The following is a 27,350-nucleotide window of genomic DNA, read 5'->3' on the forward strand; positions in this document are numbered from 1 at the left end:
TGACCGATAAATCTCAGGAAACACAAAACCTCCACCACGGCGCCCTCTTCCCAGGCCCCGGGAAGGAGGAAGGGAGGGACAGGATGCGAGAGGGACGGGGAGGAGAGAAGTGGGAAGGATTCACACAAATTTAACGTTTTACTTCTTTTTTTTTAATCATGGTCTACTTTCTCACGCCTCCGTGGTGCAGTAATTAGTGCGGCTATAATAGCTACGCATCTGCGGGCCCGGGTTCGAATCCTGGCCCGGGCAGCCGGCGTGCAGCTCACCCAGTTGTTCATTCTCCTTTGCGGGCTGGTCGAAAAATGGGTGCCTGGGGAAGGTGTTGAAGGGGAGGACTATGATGACAAGGTGATGCTAACGACTTACGAGAGCACCTGTGTGGATGTCATTACCTGTGTGTGTAGACCTGTTACACACACACACACACACACACACACACACACCAACACCATTCAATTAGCACACCATTAAGTGACCTGATTACCTGAGTGAGTGGTAGCCGTGAAAAAATAGCACTCCCCTTTGACAACACATGACAGGGAGGCGAACACGAGCTATAGTTATTGAATACATACATATATACATACATACACACACATACAAATATCTTATACATACATACCTATATACATACAAACATACATACTTACACTCCTGAAACGTGACTGAAAGAAGTTAGTGAAAAAAGTATGACCAAACATTTTCATTTATTCATTCACTTATCGACCCCTTCCTGCTCTCTCTCTCTCTCTCTCTCTCTCTCTCTCTCTCTCTCTCTCTCTCTCTCTCTCTCTCTCTCTCTCTCTCTCTCTCTCTCTCTCTCTCTCTCTCTCTCTCTCTCTCTCTCTCTCTCTCTCTCTCTCTCTCTCTCTCTCTCTCTCTCTCTCTCTCTCTCTCTCTCTCTCTCTCTCTCTCTCTCTTCACTTCCTTCATTCCCTTTCTCTCTTTGTCTACTTCCTTCCTTCTTTCCTTCTCTAATCTTTTTTTCCTTTTCTCTCGACTGTCCTCTTTCTTCCTATCTTCTACGTACACTTTCTAAATTCCACCCATCTTTTTTTTTAAACCCAAACTTGCTTCTCTCTTCTTCATTCTTCCCTCATCCTCCTCCCCTTCGCATCCTCTCCTTCCTTCCCATTCGTAACCCTTTCCTTTCCTTCCCTATCTCTCTACTTCCCTCCTCCCCATCTTCAAGTATCTCCCCCGTCTCCTTCCCTTACCTTCACGTCCTCTCCCTTCCCTTTCCATCGTCCTATTTCCCTTCAATGCCTTCCAAACCATCCCTTCTCTAACCTTACTATCATTTCCCTTCCCCCATAACTTTCCTTTCGATTCCTTCTCCTTTCCCTTTTTCCCTTCTTCACATCCTCACCATTCTCCTCCTCCTCCTCCTCCTCAAGTCTATTCCTACCCTCCTTTGCCTTCCTTTCCTTTCCCTTCCTTGATCTTCCTCCTGCACATGACCTCCACGCATTATCTCCTTATCCCTCTCTCTTCCTGCCTCTCCTGTCTTCTTCTTCTTCTTCTTTTTCCTCCTCCTCCTCTCCCATGTATGAATTACCTTCTTGACCTCATAATCCCTTTCTTCCTCTTCTCTCTACTTTTCCTCTTCACTTGCATATTTTTCTTCCCATTATTGTCTCCTACTCTTCTGCCTTCCTTTTTCTCTCTCCACCTTTTCTTCCTCATTCTATACCTACTCTTTCCTTCCTCTTTTACTTCCTCGATTCTCCTTTCCTCCTCGTCTCTTCCCTAACCCTCTCCCTTGCTCTTTCTTTTCAATTTTCCCCTTCTCTTCCTTTCAATCCCTGCCCCTAATCTTCCTCTCCTTTCTCATCCCTTTGTTAAGAATATAAGAACATAAGAAGTCTGCAGGAGGTTAGTTGACATACACAATGCAGCGCCTGTAAATCTAACCTTGCCCATTACCACCTATTCTCACTGTCCATGAATTTATCTAACCTTTTCTTGAGGGTAGATATCGTATTGGCACTCACCACATGACTGCCAAGCCTGTTCCACTCATCCACCACTCTTTCAGTAAACCAGTTCTTGCCTATGCCCTTGTCGAATCTGAATTTATATAACTTAAACTCGTTACTATGCGTCTTTCCGGACTTTCTTATCACCAAAATCTTACTGAATCTTACTTACTAAATCCCTTCATCCTTTTATAAGCTTGAATAAGATCTCGCACCCTTCGCCTCTCCAGAGAATACTAATTTGAACGTTGATGTCTATTCTCATATGACACGTTTCTCGACCCATGCATATTTTTTTTGTCTTCATCTACTAATGTTACAAAATGTTGATGTCCATTATACAGTACGGGGACCAGCACTGCACTGCATAATCGAGATGAGGTCCAACGAAGGCTAAATATAGAGTCCCTCCCTCCTTCCTTCCTGCCTCCTTCCTCTCTTCCGTCCTCTCTTCCTCCCCCTCCGGCAGCAGAGACAGAACAGCAGGCAAGCGGCAATCACCCCTCCCCCCTTCCCCTCCCCTCCCCCTCCACCACCTCCATTCCTCTGTGGTGCTGCATCGATTGCCTTCACCCCCCTCCACCCTCTCCTCCCCCACCCATCCCCTCCCCCACCTCCCCAACCACTGCATTAGAAGGTGGGTTGGGTTAGTGGAGGGGTGTCTGCTATCGCCCCCTTCCCCTCCCTCTTCCTCTCTCCTTTCCTCACTCGTCTTCCTCCTCCTTAACCTCCTCCCTTCCTCTGTGACTCTACTGCTCCACACATTGTTTACCTCCACTGACCCACATAGTCCACTTCCTCCTCCACCTCTTGCTACTTTTCTTCCTCCTCCTCTTCCTTCTGATTATCTTGTTCACGTTCCGGTTTTGTTTTCTTCGTTTTCTTCTACTTTTTCTTCCTCTTCCTTCTTCTTAGCTTCTTCACGTTCTTGTTCTCCTTTCTTCTTCCTTCTCCTCCTCGTCGTTATCCTCCTTCTTCCCCTTATTCTTGCTCTTCTGTTCCCTCCTCTTCCTTTAAATATTCACTGTCTTGCTCTTCTTCTTCCTCCTCCTCCTCCTCGTTTTCCTCCTCCTTCTCATTATTCTTGTTTTCGTTCTTATTCTTCCTCTTCTTCTATTCCCTCCTTCTCCTCCTTTACTTGTTATCGTTCTTGTTGTTCTTCTTTTTCTCCTCCTCATTCTCCTCCTCCTCCTTTTTCCTCTTCTTCTTGTTTTCGTTCGTTCTTCTTTGTCTTCTTCCTCCTCATCCTCCTCCTTTGCGACCTCGTTCTTCCTTCTCTCTTCTTCCTAAATCCTCTTATTCTTCCTCTTCTTCTGTTTCTTCCTCCTCCTCCTCCTTTCCCTACTCACGTTCTTGTTCTTTCTCTCTTCCTCCTCGTCCTCCTCCTCCTAATTTTCCCTTCCATTCAGATTATTTCTCTCCTTCTACTCCCTCCTCTGTCTCCTCCTTCTCCATTACTTGTTCTTCTTTCTCCCTTCCTCTTCCTCCTCCTCGTCTTCCTTCCGTTTATATTCATGCTCTTCTTTTATTCCTTCCCCCTCATTCCCATTCCTCCTCCTCCTCTTCCTCTTCCTCCTCCTCCTTGCACACCAGCATTTGTCTCGCCTCCCACTTAATACTCTTATCCTTCTTCTTCCTCCTCATTTTCCTTTCTTCATTTATCTTGCGTCTTCCTCCATTCTCATTTTCCTCCCCGTTCTTGCTTCCTTCTCTCTCGCTTACAGCCTCTCTGTCTCTTTTTTTCTTCTTCCTCAACATTGCCTCTTTTTTTTTTTCATCGTAACATTAATCTTTTCATTATCATATTTCTTCTCTTTCTTTTCTTCTTTCCATTTCTTTGTCTTTTTCGCTCTCTCCTTTTCTTTATACACTTTCCTCCTTCTCCTTCACCTTATTTCTTATTCTTTTCTTTATTCTTCTTCTTCTTCTTTTAAACAAGCTTCTTATTCTCACTATCCTCTTTTATTCTCTCTCTCTCTCTCTCTCTCTCTCTCTCTCTCTCTCTCTCTCTCTCTCTCTCTCTCTCTCTCTCTCTCTCTCTCTCTCTCTCTCTCTCTCTCTCTCTCTCTCTCTCTCTCTCTCTCTCTCCAAATATTTCCTCCTTTACAGACAGACTTCCCTCCCTCCCTGTCTATTTCCTTCTTAACTCTCCTCCTCCCTCCCTCTTCCTCTTCTTCTTCCTCCTCTTCCCCTTCCTCTCCCTTTCTCTCCCTAACTTTTCCTTTATTTCTTCTTTCCCTCCTTTTCTCCTTTATTTCCCTTCCGTTCCTTCTCCTCCGTGTTACTATCATCTCTCTCTCTCTCTCTCTCTCTCTCTCTCTCTCTCTCTCTCTCTCTCTCTCTCTCTCTCTCTGAAGGAGGAGGAGAATAAAAGAGAAGAAAAATATGGGAAAAGTAAAAGAAGAGAAAGGAAGGTAAAGATGAAGAGAAAGAGAGAGAAGAGAAAAAAAAAGAGAAATCAGCCAAAAACGAGAAACAAAGGAGACAGAAAGAATATGCGAGAGGTAAAAGAAGAGAAAGGGGAAGGAAGAAAAGGTTAGGTAGCGGAGTAAAGAAAGTTAAAGAATAGAAAGATAATAAATAGGAGAGACAGAATAAGTAACGAAGAGGAGGAGAATGGAAAGGAAAAGAAAGAAGTAAGGGAGGTGGAATAACTAACTAATGAGAGGGAGTGGAGAGGAGAGGAAAGAGAACAGACGAGAAGGAGGAAGAGTGATAGAGGAGGAAAATAAATAAAAGAATGAGGAGTAATATCTAACGAAGAAGGGAAACAGAAGATAGGAAAGAAAAACAGACGAGAGAGAGGAAGATTAAGTAACGAAAGAAAGGAGAAAGAGAAAAAATAAATACGTGAGATAAAATAAATAACGAAAAAGAGTAGAGAGAACAGAAACGGATAAACGTGAATATCTAACGAAGAAGGGAATAGAAGAATAGAAGTAAGTAACGAAAGAAAGGAGAAAGAGAAAAGGAAATACCTGAGATAAAATAACTTACGAAAGAGAGTAGAGAGAACAGAAAAGGATAAACGTGAATATCTAACGAAGAAGGGAATAGAAGAATAGAAGTAAGTAACGAAAGAAAGGAGAAAGAGAAAAGGAAATACCCGAGATAAAATAACTTACGAAAGAGAGTGGAGAGGACAGAAAAGGATAAACGTGAGAGAAAGAATAACTAACGAAGAAAAAAAAAAGGAAAATAAAGACGTTAAAGATGGGATAACTAAAACGAAAAAGAGGAGATGAGAGACGAGACGAGAAGAAGATGGAAATAAATAAAACGGAGGAGAGGGAGGATGGGACATGAAGGAGAGGGAATAACCAACGAAAGTATAAAGAAGACGAAAGGTAAGAGGCAAAAGGGATGGAATAACTACAGAAGGAGAGAATAAAGGGAAAGAACGAGAAGAAAGATGGAAGAACTAACAAATGAGAGAATAGAGGAGAGGAAAACAAGGCACAAGAGAGAGATGGAATAACTAACGAAGAGGAAGAGGAGGAGGAGGAGGAAGGGACGGAAGAAGAGGAAAGGAAAGGTAAGACACAAGCGAGAGATGGAGTAACTAACGAAGGAGGGAAAGGTGAGGTAAATTAGCATAAACAATGAAAAGGTAAACACACACACACACATTTTACCCTGCCCATACTTTGCGTTATTTTGTCGTTTTTTTTCCCTCGAGCTAAAAAAAAAGAAAAAAAATAAGCCTCACACAACACGCAGCACCTCCACCGCCCACAAGCCTGTATATGTATGGCGCACTGTTCACCTGTTTCCACTTATACCCTTATAGGAAGAAAAAAAAAATGTATAGGACTGAGTTAGTTGAATATGAGAATGGGAGGGAGGGATATACCTGTGAAGGGAGGGAGGAAGGAAGAAAGAAAGAGAAGGATTTATAAAGGAAGAAAGGGAGGGAAGGTATGAAGGTAGAGAGGAAGAGAGGCATGGAGGGAGGGACAGAGGAAGAGAAGGGTCGGAGGTCTAGAGGAAGGGACGAAGGGAGGATATCTATGTAAGGCAAATATGAAGAGGCCAATAGGAAAAAGGAAATGAGGAGCATATATGAAGGGAGGGAGAAATAAAGGAAGGGGAGAAAGAAGGTATGAAGGGAGGAACGAAAAAAAGGGAGTAAGAGAAGATATTTAGTTAAGGAAAGTAAGAGGCAAAAGGGAGAAAGTAAGTAAAGATGAAGGGTGAGAGAAGGAAAAAGAAAGGGAAGGAAGGAAGTATGAATGGAGAGAGAAAATGAAGGGAGGGAAGGAGTTATGAGTGAAGGGACAAAGGAAGCATCTAGGCAGGGAAAGTACGAAAAGACAATGAAGAAAAAGGAGGAGAGAGAAGGTTTGATTGGAGGGAGAAAGGAAGGGAGGGAAGGGGTAGGAAAGCAACAAGAGGCAAACGGGAGGAAGTAAAGGTGTGTGTGTGGGGTGGGGTTTGGTGTGTGTGTGTGTGTGGGGGGGGGGGGGGGGTAAGGAGAAAGGGACGAAAACAAGTGAAAAAAAAATTACGGAACAAATTATGGACATTAACTTTGCAAGACACAACTGTGTGTGTGTGTGTGTGTGTGTGTGTGTGTGTGTGTGTGTGTGTGTGTGTGTGTGTGCTTTTTTTGTGTGAGTGTGTATAGGCTTGGGTCCAAGTACATGTACTTGTACTCATTTAAGTACACAATATATTGTACTTGTAATCGAACTTAAAAGCTCATCAGTGCTTGTGCTAAGACTCGAACTCCAAGTACTCGACAATTCTACAAGTACATTCAAGTACAACAAAAATCCAAACGTGTGGCTGGTGAGGTGTTTGGCGACCTGCCTGGGTGGAGGGGGGGGGGTCAGTAAGGGACAAAGGTGTGTCGTAAGCTAAGGCCTTGGGGAGACTAGTGCCTGGGCCCTGGGATGAGGTGACACCGAGGTCATGTGACATGACTCAGGGCAATGATGGGTTGGCATTTTGCAGAAAAACATAAAAAATCCCAAGACTAAATCAGTAACATCAGTAACTTGTACTTGGATTGGAGTACAATACTGAAGACCAAGTACTTGAATTCGAGTTCAACTATAAAACTGAGTAATTGTACTTGGATTCGTGATACCGTAATGCAATCGTACTTGGAATCGAGTAAAAAATGTACTTGAACCGTGTGTGTGTGTGTGTGTGTGTGTGTGTGTGTAATAGTAGTAGTAGTAGTAGTAATAGTAGTGATAGTAGCAGTAGAAGAAAGAGTAGGAGCAATATTAGTAGTTTTAGAAGTACGAATGATAATAATAATAATAATAATGGTAATGGTAACGGTGATGATGATGATGATGATGACGGGCCGTGCAACACTTAACACTGCAGCAACATTAAGGCGAAAAGAAAAGGAAGATGAGACGAGGGTGTTTCCTCCCTCTATTGATCGGGGGGAGGGGGGGGGGGAGGGAAGGAGAGAGTGCAGGAAGTGAGGGAAGGGAAGGAAGGACGGTGGAGGAGGAGGGGTGGCGAAAGACAGGGAGAGGAGGAGAGCGGAGAAGAGTGCAGGAAGGGAGGGAAGACGGTGGAAGGAGAGGGAGGGAGTGAAGAAGGAAGGGCTGGAGAGAGGAAGGAAAGGAGAGAGATGGAGTTGAGGGGAGGAAAAATATTAGAAAGAGAGGGAGAAGGAAGGGTATAAAGAGGGAAGAGGAGGGAGGGGGAGGGGAGGCTGAGAAGTTTATGGTAGGGAGGGTTGGGATGTAACAATGGTAAAGGGGAAGAGGAGAAGGAGGAGGAGGAAGACAAGGAGGAAGGGGAGGAGTAGGTGATAAGCGGAGGAGGAGGAGGAGGAGGAGGTGATAAGCGAAGAACCATTGTAAAATAACGAAGCAGATAACGATAATAATAATAATAATAATAATAATAATAATAATAATAATAATAATAATAATAAATGGGAGCAAACTACAAACAATTATCAATGTATTATTTTTTTTCTTTTCTTCAAACAACAACAACAACAACAACAACAACAACAACAACAACAACAACAACAACAACAACAACAATGAGGCATGAAATAACACACTGCAGAGAGAGAGAGAGAGAGAGAGAGAGAATTTTGCTCGCATTTCAAGCATATGACTTCTCTCTCGGGTCGCATTGCATAAAGAAGACAGCAGGGAGGAAGAGGTGGAAGAGGAGGTGGAGGAGGAAGAGAGGAGGACTTACACAGCATCAATAATGAATAATTAGTGTGTGTGTGTGTGTGTGTGTGTGTGTGTGTGTGTGTGTGTGTGTTATGAATATTTCCAACATCGTCAGTTTCCATTAATGTCTCTCTCTCTCTCTCTCTCTCTCTCTCTCTCTCTCTCTCTCTCTCTCTCTCTCTCTCTCAGTAAAGCAATAAGGGTTGTCAGCCTGTCAACAACAACAGCAGCAGCAACAACAACAACAAGACAGGTGGTCACTCTTTAATAGTTCGCTCAAAAGCCTTTGCCGGCACGTGACACAGGAACGATATAAAGCAATTAACGTAACTCAGGAAATGCAATAACTTCAGGTGCGTGAGCCTAGTTATTATTATCATAATTGTCATTATTATTATTATTATTATTATTATTATTATTATTATTATTACTGTTATGTATGAAATGAATAAGCGAATGATGGTAGCTAGGAAGAGAGAAAGGAAGGAAAGAAGGAGTGGAAGGAAGCAAAGAGGAAGGAAGAAAGGTAGGAGGGAAGGAAGAAAGGAAGAAGGAAGGAAGGAAGGAAAATAGAAGGGAAGGAAGTGTGTAGGAATATTGTTGTTGTTGTTATTATTATTATTATTATTATTATCATTGCTTTTTTGTTTTGCTGATAGTGTCTGGTGAGGATATAGGAGAAGAGACACCAAATTCATATTCCAGGGAGTTTGAAGTTCAGTTGTTTATCAGTTTATCGTTCATTATGTATTTACGTATTTGTTCGTTTAAGGCCTTTGTTAATCTACTCGTTTATTTGTGCGTTCTTTCATTTCCTATTTTGTTCCTTTTTATTTCTTTTCTCCTTCCATGCATAACTTTTTTCTTTCCTTCCTTCCCTCCCTCCATCTTCCTTCCTTCCTTTGTTCCGTCCCTCCTGCTTTTCTTTTCTCTTTCCTTTCCTTCTTTTCTTCCTTCCTTTCTTTTTTTCTTCTTTCCTTTCCTCCTACTTCCCTTCCTTCCTTCCTTCCTTCCTTCTCTCCCCCTTATTGTCCTTCCTTCCTTCTCTTCCTTCATCCACTCAATCATTCATTCATTCTTTCCGTTCTTCCTTCCTTCTCTTCCTCCATCCATTCAATCATTCATTCATTCTTTCCGTTCTTCCTTCCTTCTCTCCCTTCTTCCTTCCTTCTCTTCCTTCATCCATTCAATCATTCATTCATTCTTTCCGTTCTTCCTTCCTTCTCTCCCTTCTTCCTTCCTTTCTTCATATTTACCTTCATTCGCTTATTCCTTTCATCCCTTCTCCTCCTCATCCCCCGGCATATCCTCTTTACATTGCTTACTATTATGACGCAACGCGGCCAACATCCACCTCTACGCGTGACTGGCAACACAATACTCAATTACAATCAGTGGCCTTCATGCTACAGCGGACAAGTTGCCGGTTCAGAGAAGACGAAAAAAAATATGGTCTGTCATGTTTGTAGAGTGACACAGTATATACGGAGGACACAATTAGGTCTTCCTCCTATTTTTCTTCGTTCCTTCTCTTCCTTCTTTCCTTTCTTCCTTCCCTCCTACTTTCCTCGTTTTTTTCCTTCTTCTCTTCCTGTTTTCCTTCGTTCCTTCCTTTCCTATAGGTTGTGGCTTTTCCATAGTTAGTTTTATGAGCATAGTGATAGTTTGGCAAGGCTTCTACGCTATGGATGTGAAAAACCCTTATGAGAACCCAACTAATCGCCTTTGTGGCCTAGGGAAATATTGTTGTGAGAACCGAAAACGTCTGAGAATAAGGGCTTTAAAAACGTGTGTGTGTGTGTGTGTGTGTGTGTGTGTGTGTGTGTGTGCAATTTTATATTCTGATAGGTGAAAGGGTTCAAAGCATAGCACTAGATACACAACTTTGAGTGTCAGATGCTTTGTTATGAACAGAAGTGAATTCCAAGTCTCGTATAAGTGGCCTAAAGTTATTCCAGACCTTATACTTTAATACTCCAATGGACGTAAATTCTATAACAGAGGAAAGTTGATCAAAGTTAACCCCACGTCTCGATGATCTAAACTCTAAAGATATCCAAGACTTTTATACTTTCTAACATATCGATAGTATTGAAGTTTTGGCATGCGGAGTTATTTATGATTTCGAGTGAAGCGATTTCCATAAACATTGATCTGAAGAAATTCCAACAGATTCTATGCCTCCCCGTGCCTTTGTGATCGCAATCTGTATTGACATAAGATCTGATACCTTTTATGTATAGTTCTATTACTGCATACCTAAAAGCCTTATGTTACTGATCTCAATGGCAACCTTCCAAGACTTATCGGGTATCAGGACACCTCTCCTCCCTAAATCGACCCCTCTTTCGGCCACCTCTTTGGATTCTTTTTGTTACCAGCGAGTAGCGGGCTTTTTTTTTTATCATTGTTTCCTTATTTTGTGCCCTTGAGCTGTCTCCTTTGTTGTAAGAAAAAAAGAAAAAGAAAAAAAAAGACATATACCTTAGTCATCATCCTCTTACGTGCGCGCAGGCTACCCCAGAAAACCTGAACGTATTGAAGGCAGACAGGTAAGAAATGCATGTAGCTGACTGACTGACTGACTGACTGACTGGTTAACTGATTGACTGAGACTAATTGACTGACTAACTGACTGACTGATTAACTACCTGAATGACTGACTGACTGACTCGACTGATTGACTGCCTGACTGATTGGGTGACTGATTGATATTGACCGACTGGCACAAACAAACTTTCCTGCACAACTTCCATTATATAAACACCAACCCCAAGCAATGTGACAGCCGCATACATACATACATAATCATATACATATATTTATACACATTCGCACACATACTCTCCTCATTGTAGCCAGACATACACACGCTCAATACATAATACAAAGAATACTGGAATATGTATACATAGCAAGATATTCATGAGAGAGAGAGAGAGAGAGAGAGAGAGAGAGAAAGTGCCATCCAAACTAAATCATGTATTGTCGACACAAACGACCTTGGCCTAAACAGGAGAGAGAAAGAGAGAGAGAGAAACATTAACAGTCGGGTGGGTCCTCGCTCTGTGTGTGTGTGTGTGTGTGTGTGTGTGTGTGTGTGTGTGCGTGTGTGTGTGTGTAAGACGCCCAATGTATTATTCACTTTCACGGCCTGACAAAAGTGATCATATTTATTATTGATACTATTACTTCCATTTCTACTACTACTACTACTACCACCACAACTGCTACTACTACTACTACTACTACTTGAGGAATGAATGAAGGAAAGAAGGAAGAAATGTAAAAAGACGGAAAGAGGAAACGAAGGAAGGAAGGAGTGACAACCTCATCATCATCATCTCCGTCCATCACTACAGTTCACTGCACAATAAATGCCTTCCTTCCCTTTCCTTTCCAACGTTCTCCACCTCCCTCTGATGTTAGTGCACGCCATACTGCTCTTATTTCGTCTCTCTACATGGTCCTCTGTCTGCCCTGACTTGTACAATTTCTGGGCTGCCACTCTGTCACTGTGGTTGTTCATCTCAGCTCTAGGCACGATATGACAAGACCCCAAAGAAGGAAGGAAATAGAGGAAGAAAAGAAGCAAAGGAAAGAAGAGAATAAATTAAGGAAAGAAGAAAGGAAGGCCGGAAAAAATATTAGGAAGGAAGAAAAAAAGGAATGGAGAGACACAGGGATAGAGGAAGAAAAGAAGCAAAGGAAAGAAGAGAATAAATTAAGGAAAGAAGAAAGGAAGGCCGGAAAAAATATTAGGAAGGAAGAAAAAAAGGAATGAAGGGACACAGGGCAGGAGGGGAAGCAAGTAAGCAAGGAGATGGCGGAACATGACCAACAAATATTAAATCTCACGCTTCGCTTCGCACACGTTTCTCAATCTTGTCACGTACCTGAAAGGACAGAGAAAGGTAAGTTAGTTTATCATACACATTATTATTACTATTGTTATTATTATTATTGACATATTTCCTATTTTCACTCATTCACGTCTGTCTTCAGTGTTTAGTTTCATATCACGTTTCCATTCCCCTGTTTGGGTTTATCTGTTTAACTTGACGGAGTGTGAATCAGTGTGGATAAAACGTATGTGTGCAGGAAGAGGAGGAGGAGGAGGAGGTAGTGGTGGAGGAGGAGCATCTGGTATGGAAATCCTGCTCTTCTCAGGTGGTCAGGCAGGTGGGCAGGCAATTATTGGCTGGACGGAAGTAATACATCCACACACCACCTGCACGCTCTCTCTCTCTCTCTCTCTTCTACCGTATATTACTTGCGTGCGCTGGTGAATTACATGGATGAGTCTTCTACTACTATTACTATTACCACTATTACTACTAACTACTTCTACTACTGCTGCTGCTGCTGTTACAAACATTACCATCTTAGTTATCAATTGTCTCTTTCTTCTCATCCGCCCCTGTGGCCTAATGGATAAGGCATTGGCCTCCTAAGCCAGGGATTGGGGGTTCGAGTCCCCCCAGGGGTTCAGGTGGATATTTTTACTTTCGCAACACGAGGCTCAGCACACTCGTCTGTACGTGTGTTGTGTGTGGCAGTGCTGGGGAGGGCGAAGAAACACGCGGGGAGCTGAAAAGTGGCCTTCCTTACGGCAACAGGTGCAAGAATCGTGTGTGTGTGTGTGTGTCTCTCTCTCTTGCTCGCTCGCTCTGTGTCTGTTATCGATTACTTATTACTGAGTTGTTTATTTGGTTAGTTTAGTTACTTCGTTTGTGCGTGTGTTTTCTGTGTGTGTGTGTGTGTGTGTGTCATTAAACTAAAGTAAACATTTTCCTTGAGCGCACACACACACAAAAAAAACTAATTTATACCTGCACATGCATAATATTGATCACCTGAACCCCTGGGGGGACTCGAACCCCCAATCCCTGGCTTAGGAGGCCAATGCCTTATCCATTAGGCCACAGGGGCGGATGAGAAGAAAGTGACTTTGGATAACTAAGATGGTGATGCTTGTAACAGTGCTGGGGAGGACGAAGGAACACGCGGAGAGCTGAAAAGTGGCCTTCTTTACGGCAACAGGTGAAAGAATTGTGTGTGTGTGTGTGTGTGTGTGTGTGTGTGTGTGTGTGTCTCTCTCTCTCTCTCTCTCTCTCTCTCTCTCTCTCTCTCTCTCTCTCTCTCTCTCTCTCTCTCTCTCTCTCTCTCTCTCTCTCTCTCTCTCTCTCTCTCTCTGTATCTTCACTCTTTCATCCCTCACGCTGGTAAACTCTGAAACAATCTTCCTTCATCTGTATTTCCTCCGGCCTACGACTTGAACTCTTTCAGGGGGAGGGTATCAGGACACCTCTCCTCCCGAAATTGACCTATCTTTCGGCCACTCCTCCAACTCTTTTTAGGAGCAGCGAGTATCGGGCTTTTTTTTTAAACATTTGTTACCTTTTTTTATGCCCTTGAACTGACTCCTCTGCTGTAAATTAAAAAAAAAAATAATAATAATAACAAAAAAAAGTAAAAAAAGACCGGAAAAAATGTGAAATATTGTTCTAAATATACCACGAGAGATAAATGAAATCCGATAACAACGAGACAGAATGAATGTTATCTGGCGAGAGAGAGAGAGAGAGAGAGAGAGAGACTGAATAAACACTCTTAAGTAAAAAGCGAATGTTGAGTACTTGCAGAGGTATTAAGCCTGGGCGTGAGATGTACTATTAGAAGAGAAGGAATATACGTTAACTTATAAATGAACTTAAATTCAAACTTAATGAAAACAAGCGAAGTAAGGGAAGAAAAGGTGTGATAAAATATAAAGAAATAAAGACAAATAAAGGGGAAGTGTATGATTAGGTTATAAGAGACGAAAAACAAATGATTACAGTGAAAAATTGGAAAAAAGAAATGTTATAGTGTGAAGAAGTTAAGACATACTGGAGAAGTGTAAAAAAGTTTAAATTAGGTTAGACTGAAATAGTGTAAGGTTAGGTTATATGAAAAGAATGACATAGTGAAGTAAAAGGAGGAAAAAAGGTGTGGTAATCTGCAGAGTAAGATAATATATATTGAAATAGTGTGAAGAAATGTAAAGAAGTTAAGGTTATGTATGTAAAGAACGCAAGGCAATAAAATGGAGAAGCGTAAAGTCGGGTGATAAGTGACGGAAAACAAGCGAACAACAAAAGGAGGAACAGCAAAGTAAGTAACAGGTAAGGTGCGTCATATTGGAAGGTAGAAAAAGTTAAAAGGGGGAAGGTGCGCTTATACAGGAAGGTTGGGAGAAGTTAGTAAAAGGAAGTCGTATCATATTAAAAGACAGCAGAGTGAGTAACAGGCAAGATGTGTTATACTTAAAGGCAGAAAAATTTAAACGGAAGAAGCTGTACTGACTGGAAGATAGCATAATTTTAGTAAGAAGAGTGTGTCATATTAATAGAGGAAAGTGTATAAAATTAAAAGAGCTAAGTTAGTGGGAGAAAAAGGTGTCTTACATTGGATGAAAACAAATCTAATAAGAAAATTTGATACTGATAAGAAGTAAGTATCATATAAAGATAGAGAGCAAAGTTAGCACGAAGAAAATCTATAATACTAAAAAGATAAATAATACAAAATGAAAGTGTATCATATTAAAACAAATAGCAAAAACATTAAGAGAAAACTGTCACCCACATTCTTAAACGTATCGGAGGCCCATTTTGACTTTCCTAAGGCCACGAGAAAGACTAATTGGGTTTTCATGGGTGTTTTTGTTTCCGTTCAAGATGCAGAAGCCGTGTAAAACTATAGCTAGCATCACACGCGAGTAGTAGTTGAGTAGCGGGCTTTTTTTTTTATTAATGTTTACTTTTTTGTGCCCTTGAGCTGTCTCCTTTGCTGTAAAAAAAAAAAAAAAAAAAAAAAAACAGTGCAAGGAAATCCCAGCAACTACTACGAGAGGCTTTTCAAACAGGGTGAACTTAGGCGCTGATATGTTTAAAAATGCTTGTGCCTTGTGTCATATAGAAACGAGGAGAGTAGAGTTATAAGAAGGTCTATATTATTGGAAAAAAGGGCAAAATTATCAAAAGTAAAGTGTACCATATTAAATAAAGAGCAGAGTTGGTAAAAGTAAATCATTGAACGTAAAGTTAAGTAAATAAAGTGAGTTATTGTTGATGGAGAATTAATGAGCTCAGTTAATAAAGTGAACGAGATGGTTGTGGCATATTGGAAAGTAACGAAGTGGCGTCTCTCTCTCTCTCTCTCTCTCTCTCTCTCTCTCTCTCTCTCTCTCTCTCTCTCTCTCTCTCTCTCTCTCTCTCTCTCTCTCTCTCTCTCTCTCTCACGTCCCTCAATAACCGCTGCAGACTTTCCTCCCCTTTCCTCCCTTCTCCTCTTTCCTCCCTCTCCCTCCTCCCCACTCCCATCCATCTCAGTCAAGCGAGGAGGTGGAGGAGGAGGAGGAAGAGGAGGAGGAGGGGGGAGAGGAAGAGAAACAAATTGGTACAGAGAGAGAGAGAGAGAGAGAGAGAGAATTTCCAGCATGTTGCCTTCTATGACCTGAATTCCTCCTTCCCAGACACTCCAAGAATTTGTTTACTACCACCACCCCTACTACTACTACTACTACTACTACTACTACTACGTCTACTACTACTATTACCACCACCAAAGCCACTTCACCCAACTCAAACAAGGCAGACTAAACAAACAGACAGAAAGACGGACGCACACAGACAGACAGACAGACAGGTGAGGCGACGGGAAGTGACAGGCAAGAAGTAACAGGTGACAGGTGTGCCTCTCCCGCCCAGGTGTCAAGGTCTTAGGTAGGCATCCAGTCACCTCTCCCTTCACCAACCCACGCACACTCTCTCTCTCTCTCTCTCTCTCTCTCTCTCTCTCTCTCTCTCTCTCTCTCTCTCTCTCTCTCTCTCTCTCTCTCTCTCTCTCTCTCCCCCAACTATAATTTCCTGTTTCCTTTGGATCCTCTTCCTTCCTCCATACTCATATTGTTTTACAGGGAGGAGGAGGAGGAGGAGGAGGAGGAGGAGGAGGAGGAAATATAGGTTTACCATGCTATCTCGAAGTCAATTTGTAAGTCAATACGTCAGTCAAACTATCAGTCCGTCAGTTGTCCAGTCAGTTAGTTATTCGGTTACATATTCAGTCAGTAAGTCAGTTCTCTTATTGGTTAGTTAGCTGGTCAGTAATTCATTTATTCAGTCAATCAGTCCCTCAGCCAGCCAGCCATTAAGTCAGTCGGTTAATCAGTCAGTCAGCAAGTTAACAGTCATTCAGCCAACAGTTAATCACTCGGTAGTCTAGTCGTCCATTTAGGGCAATCGCAAGAAGCTTTTAGTGGTGCTGTTGCTGAGAAAATGTAAACAAACAAGTCGATGAAATGACTCGGTGCGCAAATAAGCGACTGCAAGAACCCAGCAGCCAAACAGGGAAAGGATGGTTGGGGAGCATTTTAGCATTAACATTTCAGCATTTTTTATCACGTATTAAAAGGATGGGTGGGGAACATTTTAGCATTAACATTTTAACATTTTTAACATTTAACTATCACTTATATAAAGGATGGATGGTGAGCATTTTAACATTACCATTTGAACATTTAACTTTCATCTATTTTTTCGAGGTATACATACATTTATTTGGTACATGGTAGATTTTTAAGTTAGCCCTTTTCTACGCTAATGAAAGCCAACAGGGAAAGAAATATTCAATAGAGGTTTCATAAATATATCAACAAACCAAATGCATGTCTACCTGTCCGCATGATCGCCATTTAAATATATGTATGAATGAAAGTGTATCCGAATAAATGAATAAATACATAAACATCATCGAGGAGCAACAGGTATGTGCACTCCGCCAAGGTAATCACGACGCACACCTTTCTCTTTACGTCATATATCATTCTCTCTCTCTCTCTCTCTCTCTCTCTCTCTCTCTACTACTACTACTACTACTACTACTACTACTACTACTACTACTACGACTACCACTACTATTGCAGCTACTATTAATGACAGTGATTATAAAGAAGAAGAAAAAGAAAAAGAAGAAAAGGAAAGAAAAAGGAAAGGAAAGAGGAAGAAAAAGAAGAAGAAAGTGTTAAGTAAAAGACTGAAGGGGAAGAAGAACGATAACAACAATAAATTAATAATGATAATAACAATAATGATAATAATAAAAAAACATGAACACCACCACTATATGATCATTTACAACAACAACAAAAAACAAAAATAATAATAAGAACAACAATAATAAAAATACTACTGCTACTACTAATAATAACAATAACAATAATAATAAATCTTCAAGCGTCGTCTCCTGTCACTCTCTCTCTTTAAAGATATAAATAAAGTTGAACTCACTTTACACAAGATAGAGGACAATGTGCTGATAGAGAGAGAGAGGTCAGAGGAAAGGTCATCCGTTCGCGTGACCTGCACGATGCAACAACTCAAAGCCTTCGTAACCTCTCTCTCTCTCTCTCTCTCTCTCTCTCATCGTAGAAAACAACAACAAACACACGAGTCATTATCGCATTAGGAGGGTCATTGTATCGCATAATTAATCTCTTGTCGCTATAATGAGTCAGAATGAAACCAGTGGGTGGAAATTTAATCGTAGTCATGCTCTCTCTCTCTCTCTCTCTCTCTCTCTCTCTCTCTCTCTCTCTCTCTCTCTCTCTCTCTCTCTCTCTCTCTCTCTCTCTCTCTCTTTCGTGTCCATACATACATATACACGTAGACTTTATATAACCAACTGTAAGCATTACCTGACAAAATAAATCAAATAAGAATGACAGGAAATGAAAATAAATAAATAAAAAAATAAATAATGCAGTATGTTTGGCAAAGTTTGTATTATTATGGCCGTCATGAATACCTTGAAATATAAATGTAACAAGAAGAAAAATAACGAAAGAAGAGATAGATAGATAGATAAGTAGTTACGGAGACATAGATAGACGAGAAAATCACAGTCTAATTAACATTCTAAATCTTTCTGTTATTGTTATGGTGTTAATAATAATAAAGGGTGAAGAAAACGGTTCAGAAAAGAAAACGAGCATGCAAAATAAACACACACACACACACACACACACACACACACACTGGATGGATGTGCCTTATCACGATCAAGCCTCGCGGTCTCCAATACGCCAATAAGCATGGGTGGGTGGGTGGGGGGGGGGTAGTGGTGGTGGTGGTGAGGGTGGTGGTATGATGACGAAAGCGAAATTAATTGATGATGATGATGATGAAGAGGAGGAGGAGGAGGAGGATAGTAAGAACAATAAATGCAGTAGTAATGATGGTATTAATAGTAAAATAATAATAATAATAATAATAATAATAATAATAATAATAATAATAATAAAAATAACGATAATAATGCGTGTGTAAATGAATGACGATGGTAATAACAAATAGAGGAAGGAAGAAAAGAAACGAGGAATTTAAAAAGATGAAAGAAAAGTTATGACGATTAAGACAAAATATAAATATGAATTAAAAACAGACGAGTAGATTGGAGAGAGAGAGAAAAAGAATGAAAATAAAAAAAATATATATAAGATAGATGGAGAGCAAGGAAGAAAGGTATATAGAAAGAAGGAAAGTGGATAAGAAAATAGAGAAAGAAACGACAAAACGGAAGGAAAAGTTGATAAAGAAAATAAAGGAAATGAGAAAGCAAAAGGGAAGCGAATTCTGCGCCGAAAGCTGTCGAGGATTTTTTTTCTTTTGATGCTCTGTCGCGTTCCAGAGGCTCTTCGGCTTTCCATCCCTGAAACGACAAAAGCGGTGCCCGGCGCCCTCACAGCATTTGTAATTGACTTCACAACCCCGTCTGGCACTCCTCGCCTCGTTACATATTCAGATTAAATCATTTCATCCCCATAACTTTCCTTTTTTCCTCCTCCTCTAACTTCTCTCCTTTACTTTCTTCCTCCTTTGCACCTTCTCTTCATTCTTACATCTCTATCTTGAATCTTCTATCTTCTCTCCATTCAAATGATCTTTTTTTTTTACTCCAACGGCAAAGTTACATATTCAGATTAAATCATTTCATCCCCATAACTTTCCTTTTTTCCTCCTCCTATAACTTCTCTCCTTTACTTTCTTCCTCCTTTGCACCTTTTCTTCTCTTCAGTCTTACATCTTTACCTGTAATTTTCTTCTATCTTCTCTCAATTCAATTTTTTTTCTTTTTTTACTCCTTTGCTTCCTCCTCCTATTCTCTTCCATCTCTATTCTTTATTAATTACTCTCCCTTCCTCTTACTTTTCCTCTCCATATGTCCTTTCTTCCCTTCTCATCTCAAGCTTTCCTTATCTTTCATCATCTTCCTCCATCCCTCCTTCCCTCCCTCCCTCCTTCCTGCCTCCCTCTCATTACATCACTAGTCTTTATTAAAACTCCATCCCTCCCAATTTTCCTCTCCATAAATCCTTCCTTTCCTCCTCACCTTTTAGCTCTCCTTCCTATGCTCTTCCCCATCTTCCCATTCTCTCCCTTCCTCCCTCTCTCCGTTTCTCCGTCCCCATAATCAAGAGAAGGCCCACTCCGCCCCTCCCATTCCAGCTCACCTGATAGAGGGGGCAATTAACCTTTACCTACGGCTATTAACAGGTGAGACGGTTTAATTAGCTGTCACTTACGCTCCTCCTCCTCCTCTTCTTCCTCCTCCCATTTCCTCTATTTTTTTCAGTCATTTCTTTTACCCATTTTTTTGCGCCTTTATATTCTCTTTTTCTTTTCCTTTACTTCTTCTCTTTCGTCCTCCTCTTCCTCCTCCTTCCATTTCTTTAATCTCCATTTTTTTCATCAGTCATTTCTTTTACATATTTCTCTTACTTTCATTCTGTCCTTTTGTCCTTTTCTACTTCTCTCTAATCATCTTTCTCCGGCTCTATCGCCTCCCACTTTCCCTCTTTTTTTTCTACATCTTTCCTCTCCTCTTCCTCCTCCTCTTAATCCTCCACAGCACTAAAGGACACAACAAGAAGCCAGTTTCCTCTTTCTCTGCGCCCTAATCTTTATCCTCTTCCTCTTCAGCATCTCCTCCTCCTCCGCGAATTTCTTCCCATCTCTATTTTCCTCCTTTCTCACTCATTTTTTGAACTTCTCTGCTCCCCTTCGCCGATTTCTTTCCGCTTTTCTATTCTTTTATTTTCCTTTTCTTTACTTCTTTCTCCTTTCCTCCTTACAAGGGAATACAGCAATTAGCCTGCCTGAACCCACCTGGACAAGGTATGCACGGGGCACTGCGACAGCCCTTCCGATCAGACATACCGACACACTGTACACCTGCCTTCTTAAAACAGTTCACACCTTTACTATATATGTATCAGTACTCAAAGAATCAATGTCTTATGCTTTGATTATAGCTCCAATACACGTTACCTTACTCACCCACCTTTCCTTTCTCTTATTTCTCAGTCCTACCTCTCATGCTGTCCTTTCCTTCTTCCCTCGTTTTCTCTCCCTTTCTCACCCACCCCTACGTTTATTCTCCATTCCTCTCTCTACATTCATTAGCACCAACACACGCTACCTGACTCTCACCCCCATTTCCTACTTTTTCAGTTCTCATTTCCATCTCGTATTTTCTTTTCCTCTTTCCTCTTTTCTCTCCCTCTACCACCCACCCATTCATATACTCCATTCTTTACTTGCTCTCCCTACTAAGATTAGCACCTATACACTCTACGTGACTCACCCACCCTTCCTATACCTCTCAATTTCTCATTTCCATTTTATATTCCTTTATCAATTTCCACTTCTTCTCTCCCTCTCTCATCCATCCCTTCATATAATCTCCATTTATTCCTTACTCTACATCTCCCTCATACTTTCCTTTTTTTTCCCTCTTCCTTCATACCAATACACTTAGCGAAGAGGAGAAATAAACAGGGAAAAAAAGTGCTAGGTATAACATGGAGAGATTGGAAGCGAACATCGTGGTGAAGGAGCAAAGACTGAAAAGCTTCGAATAACGATTAAGAATACAGAGCGAACTTGGGCGGGACAAAGCATGCATAGAAAATATAAGAGGTGGGCGATGAAAGTAACAGTGGCAAGCTAGGAATTGTGGAAGTCAGAACAGACAGAGAACAAGGTAGAGTAGGCCTATGCTAAAATCGGTGGCCGGTAATAAAGTCTCAGGAAAAAAGGCCACAGAGAAAGTCACAATTTTGGTTAGGAAAAAAAAAGTAACGGGAAAAATAAGTAACAATTTTTCTGTGAGCCTTTTACTTGTGACTTTTCAATGGGTTCCTAAAATCAGAACAGCAAAACGATAACGCTGGGAAAAGGTCTAATTCTGTAGTGGACGATTAGTAACTGATAATGAAGGCTATTACTTTGTACACTAATAATTTTAAGGATTCCTAACGACTATCATTATGCCCATGCTTTCAGTGCACTCAAACTTCGCTATACAGAACATATTTTATACTCACTAATATAAGAGAACATTACCCTGATATATTGCAAGATATTAACGTGCACTTTTATCTCCATTTTCTTTAATTATCTCGTTTGGGAAGTTTGTTAATCTTTCCCTATACTCTGAGTTCGTTCCTTACTTCGCTCTCTTTCACATGTTATTCTTTCCCTTTTTTTTCGTATCTTCTCTCCTTCCCTTCCGTCTCATTTTCCTTCCTTCCTTCTGCCTTTCCTCTTCATAGTCTGTCCTTTAACACGACTTTAGTGGGTCAAGAATGTCGCAGAGTACGCACACACATTAGAATTATACCACACACACACACACACACACACACACACACACACACACACACACGTTGTAATTCACCTTTCATGCCTCACACACACGTGGAAGAGTAGTTTACAGACAGCAGTAAAAGAGAGAGAGAGAGTGTGTGTGAGTGTGTGTGTGTGTGTGTGTTGCATTCCTTCACCAAAGAGGTTACATAAGTATTAATAGCTACGTCCAAGGTACTACTACGGCTACAACTACTACTACTACTACCACCACTACTACTACTACTACTACTACTACTACTACTACTACTACTACTACTACTACTACTACTACATGTTACGTGTGGCAGGTGGTCAAGGGAAGGTAAGAGGGTCTCAAAAGTAACCCTTCCCTCCCTCCCTCCCTGCCTTCCCTTCCTCCCTTCCTTCCCTTCCCTCTCCCTCCCCCCTTCTCTCCTCTTCCATTCCCTCCCTCCCACCTACCCACATGACCTCCACACCTGCACGCGAGGTCACCTGTGTGTGTGTGTGTGTGTGTAAAAGTGGAGAGAGAGAAGCGATAAAGAGAGAGAGAGAGAGAGAGAGAGAGAGAGAACTAGGCAAAAAGATATTTCCCAGAATCCATCAAGTTAAAAGAGAAACAATTTGGTGTTCTCTCTCTCTCTCTCTGTCTCTCTCTCTCTCTCTCTCTCTCTCTCTCTCTCTCTCTCTCTCTCTCTCTCTTACACACACACACACACACACACACACACACACACATTACTCTCACAAACAACAAAAGATTCACTAGTTATCCTCCTCTTCTTCCTCCTTCTCTCCTCCTCCTCCTCCTCCTCCTCCTCCTCCTCCTCCTCCTCCTCCTCCTTCTCCTCCTCCTCCTCCTCCTCCTCCACAATCAGCAATACAATCATAATACCTCACCTGTGTTCTTTTTCTTCTCTTCCACTTCTACTATCATTACATCCAACGTTTTACCTCCTCCTCCTCCTCCCCATCCTCCTCATCATCATCCTCATCCATTTTCTGTACAGCCTAGACTCCTCCTCCTCCTCCACTACAGCCAACAACAACAACAACAACAACACTTGCCTCCATTACAACCATCCCGATTTGAAATGTTTGCTATTAATCTGTTTGCCTAAGATAAAAAGTATATTCCCTTTTTGTTTCATGTAAACTAAAAGGGCGACTCAATATTCTTCAACTCTCTTGTATCTTTGTTTCATTCAACTTTCAACCGCTTGCAAAATCCGCCTCTTCTCTTGCTGCTGCTTCATCTTTCAGTGACTATGGCATTAAAAGATCTAAGTTCATTTTTATTTATTCTTTCTTCAGGTTTCAGTCTACCTCGCTTTCCAACTACTTTTAAATCCATCTCCTTTCCTTCCTTGCTATCGCTTCTTCAACTTTAAATCTTCATCTCTTTCAGTCACTTCCTTGATCAACCTTTTTTCTTCTATTGCTTCTTTTTCAATTTCAACCTCGATCGCTTTTCATCACTTCCAAATTCCATCTTATTTTCTTGTTTCTTCATCATTCAATCTCTATCACTTTCAACGAATGGTCTATTACGGCTAGTCTTCCTTCTTCTTAACAGACCTAACAGACAGTGATAGCCTTATGAATGGTCTGGTGTTGTGTGTCTGGAGAGGGTAATCATCGCTTCCCCTAACAGACTAAACATACACTACTAACTTGTATGTCACGTATGGTCTGGTATTTTGTCTTTATGTGAGTCTATGTTTTGTTGAGGCGATTTTCCCCTCTAACAGACCAAGGTTTAGATAATGACTCACATAAATAGACGTGTGTGTGTGTGTGTGTGTGTGTGTGTGTGTGTGTGTGTGTGTGTGTGTGTGTGTGTGTGTGTGTGTGTGTTCCTTCTTCCCATCAACGACTTCACTTCCCTCTCTTTTCCTCTCCCTCCCTCCCTTCCCTCCATTTACAACTCTTTCCTCCACTCCTCTTTCCCTCCACTCTTTGATAATTTCAGTTCTTAATCTTCATTCCACTTTCCTCCTCACACTGTCCTGTTCTTCCCTTTCCTCCGCTGCACAATCTTTCTCTTCTCTCCTCCATTCTTCCCTCTCTTCTCCGCTCCCTTTTTATTTTTTCTCCTCCAAGATCTACAGTCCCTCCCTTCTGCTGTCTTCTCCTTCCGCCCTTCTTCATTCCCTCCTTCTCTGTCTTCTTTCCCACCCTCCCTCCGTTTTCTTCTCATTTCTTCTTATTTTCTTCTTGTATCTCATCTTCCTCCTCTTCTTTATCTTCTTTTCCTTCAACTTCTCCTATTTTCCTTGTTTCCACCTCTTCTTTTCTTTTACTTTTCCCTTCTTCTTCTTCCTCCTCTTCCACAGCGGTTATCTCCTTCATCCACTGCAGTTACCTCCCTCCCTCCCTCCCTCTCCTTCTTTTACCACTGCAGTCTGCCCTCCCCTCCCCCCCATATCTCTCTCTCTCTCTCTCTCTCTCTCTCTCTCTCTCTCTCTCTCTCTCTCTCTCTCTCTCTCTCTCTCTACAAGCTGACGGAGGAAAAATGGAGGAGGAAGAAAAAAAATATATATTCTCTTTCACAGTGTCAAATCCGTTGGGCTAAATTTGTATTCCAATCTGTCTCCTCCTCCTCCTCCTCCTCCTCCTTGTCTTCCTCCTCCTCCTCTTCCGCCACCTCTTATTCAATTTTCCACCTCCTCCTCTTCGTCCAATATATGAGAGAGAGAGAGAGAGAGACTGACACAATCACTGTCGTTTTGCTATCTTCCAACATGTTTCAGAGGCACGCAATAAATACAATGACTCTCTCTCTCTCTCTCTCTCTCTCTCTCTCTCTCTCGGCAAATAATAATAATTGAATAAGGACGAATCAATTAGCAGGTGTTTCTCAGGTGAAGGTACGAGGCTTTTAAATGGCTCTTCCTCACCTATCAATCCAGGTAGTTAATTAGTCATCATCGTTATCAACAATAACAACAACAGTAACACACTCACACACACACACACACACACACACAACCACTTTCATCACCACCACCACCACCACTGTCATCACCACCACCACCACCACCACCACTGTCATCACCACCACCACCACCACCACTGTCATCACCACCACACTCACCACCACAAGAACAGCCAAGACGATAACACCAGCACTAAACACCTTCACCACCACCACCACAACACTGTCACCACCACCGCACTAACACCACCTCCACTATTTCATCACCACCAGTATTCTTAAGACCAGATGTTCCACCACCACCACCACCACTGCCTCACCCACTCGTCGTCCTTTGCTCCACCACTGTCACCACCACCACCATCACCAACACTACTGCTAGCACCATCACCACCACGTCGCCCACCACCACCACCACCACCACCACATCACGAAGTCTGTATACAATGATCAGGTGCAGTGTCAAGGTGATGGTGGTGGTGGTGGTGGAGGTGCCGAGGTGTTGCAAGTCAGGTAGGTCTTATATGCTAAGTGATGGTGGTAGTGAGAGTGGTGCTGGTGAGTGGTGATGGTGGTGGTGATGATGGTGGTAATGGTGGTGGTGATGATGGTGGTGGTTGGCAAGAATGGAGATAAACTACATGTGAAAAGATTGCTGGATTTGTGTGTGTGTGTGTGTGTGTGTGTGTGTGTGTGTGTGTGTGTGTGTGTGTGTGTGTGTGTGAGAGAGAGAGAGAGAGAGAGAGAGAGAGATTTACATAGATTTACATAGAAAATCAGACCACACAGACCCCATGGTCCAGACTTGGTGGTCTGTCCTTAAACCTAAGTGATTTTACATTAATCAGAAGACTCCAAAACGTTGCATTTCTACTCTAGTTGATATTAAGTTGAAGGAAGTGACGGTCGAGCTTATTTTTGAAGGAGTCAATCGTGTTACACTGGACCACTGATGGTGGAAGCTTATTCCATTCTCGCATTACTACAACGTTGGTGAAGAAAAATTTGGTGCAGTCTGAATTTACTTGTCTACATCTGAGTTTTACGCCATTGTTCCTCGTGCGCAAAGTGTCATCGATCATAAACAATGTTGATCTGTCTACATTCGTGAAACCATTAAGTATTTTAAAACATTCGATCAATTTTCCTCGAGAGAGAGAGAGACAGACAGAGAGAGAGAAACACACACACACACACACACACACACACACACACACACACACACACACACACACACAAACACACACACACAAACAAACAAACTGGTGAAAAAAAAAAAAAAAAAAAAAAAAAAACAGGACATGAAACACCTACACACAAAACAAAACAATAAATAATACAAATAAAAAACACACACAAACACACGAACTTACACAAACAAGGGCATATGAACAGACACCAACACAGACACAGGTAACACATATAACAGACAGACACAGACACTGAAGACAAACGCACTCAGACACAGACGCACAGACACTAATACTATCTACGTGCATCGGTAAGACACACACACACACACACACACAGACATACATACATACAGACATCCAATGCATTACGAGAGAGGTAGAGTGAGACTTGTGGTGAACTAGTAACCTACCTGATGTAACTACCTGTGTGCGCGTCTGTCATACCTGTCTCTCTTTCTCTCTCTCTCTCCCTTCCTTGTTAAGTTATCTCACTCATTTTCTCTCAATTTATCATACATCCTTTTCTCTCTTTACTCCTTTCATTCTTTTCTACCTTATCTTGTGTTTCTCCTTCTCCTTCCCTCCCTCCCTCCCTTCCTCCATCGTCAGCTTCTCTCTCTCCCTTTCTTTTTTCTCCTTCCTGTATTCTTTCTATTTTCTCTTTATGTTTCTCTCTCTCCCTCCCTCCTTTCCTTCCTCGCTTGTTAAGTTATTTCCTTCCTTTTCTCTCTTTCTCCAGCAATCGTTACATCCTTCTCTTCTTACTCCCTTCCTTCCTTACTTCCGTTTCTGTATTTCTCTCCCTCTCTTCCTTTCTCCCTCTTTTGTTAGGTTATCTGGCTATCTTTCTATCTCCATTCATATAGCCTTCTTTCTCTCATCTCCCTCTCTTTCCTTCATTCCTTTCGTTTCTATCTCTTTCTCTCCTCTCTCTCTTTCCTTACGTTATCTGACTCCATATATATCTCCATTCACAAATCCTACTGTCCTTCTCTATCTCACTTTTTCTTTCTTTCCTTCAGTCCCTCTGTTTCTCTTTCTCTCTCTTTCTCCCACCTTTCACTCCTTCCTTAGTTTATATGCCTCCCTTACTCTTTTCATTCATCCATCCTTCCTTCTCTATCTCCCTCCTCCCATCAGTATATTTCTCTCCCTCCATCTTTCCCTACTTCTCTTCTACTATCTGTCTCCCTCGCTCCCTTCTTTACCTATCCCTTTCTCTATCTGTCTGTCCTTTGTTTTTTCCGTCCTTCCATTTGCTTTCTCTCTCCCATTCATTCTTCCTTCCTTTCTTCTTTCCCTCTCTTCCTTTTCCCCTTCTTCCATTAATCTTGCTCTCCTTCCTTCTCGCCCTCCCTTCCTTC

General features: G+C 41.7%; 1 protein-coding gene and 2 non-coding genes across 3 annotated transcripts in view; 1 reads left to right on the forward strand and 2 right to left on the reverse strand.

Annotated features, from left to right (window-relative positions):
- Positions 1–27,350, reverse strand: part of LOC126982569 (uncharacterized) — a 78,506-nt gene that overhangs the window by 26,730 nt on the left and 24,426 nt on the right. The gene's annotated exons all lie outside the window — the stretch shown is intronic.
- Positions 12,560–12,632, forward strand: Trnar-ccu (transfer RNA arginine (anticodon CCU)). Its single transcript has one exon. It is a non-coding gene; the product is annotated as a tRNA-Arg (tRNA).
- Trnar-ccu (transfer RNA arginine (anticodon CCU)) lies at positions 13,003–13,075 on the reverse strand. The gene has a single exon. It is a non-coding gene; the product is annotated as a tRNA-Arg (tRNA).

Source organism: Eriocheir sinensis, chromosome 51 (assembly GCF_024679095.1).
Source record: "Eriocheir sinensis breed Jianghai 21 chromosome 51, ASM2467909v1, whole genome shotgun sequence".
In the NCBI taxonomy this organism is placed as follows: domain Eukaryota; kingdom Metazoa; phylum Arthropoda; class Malacostraca; order Decapoda; family Varunidae; genus Eriocheir; species Eriocheir sinensis.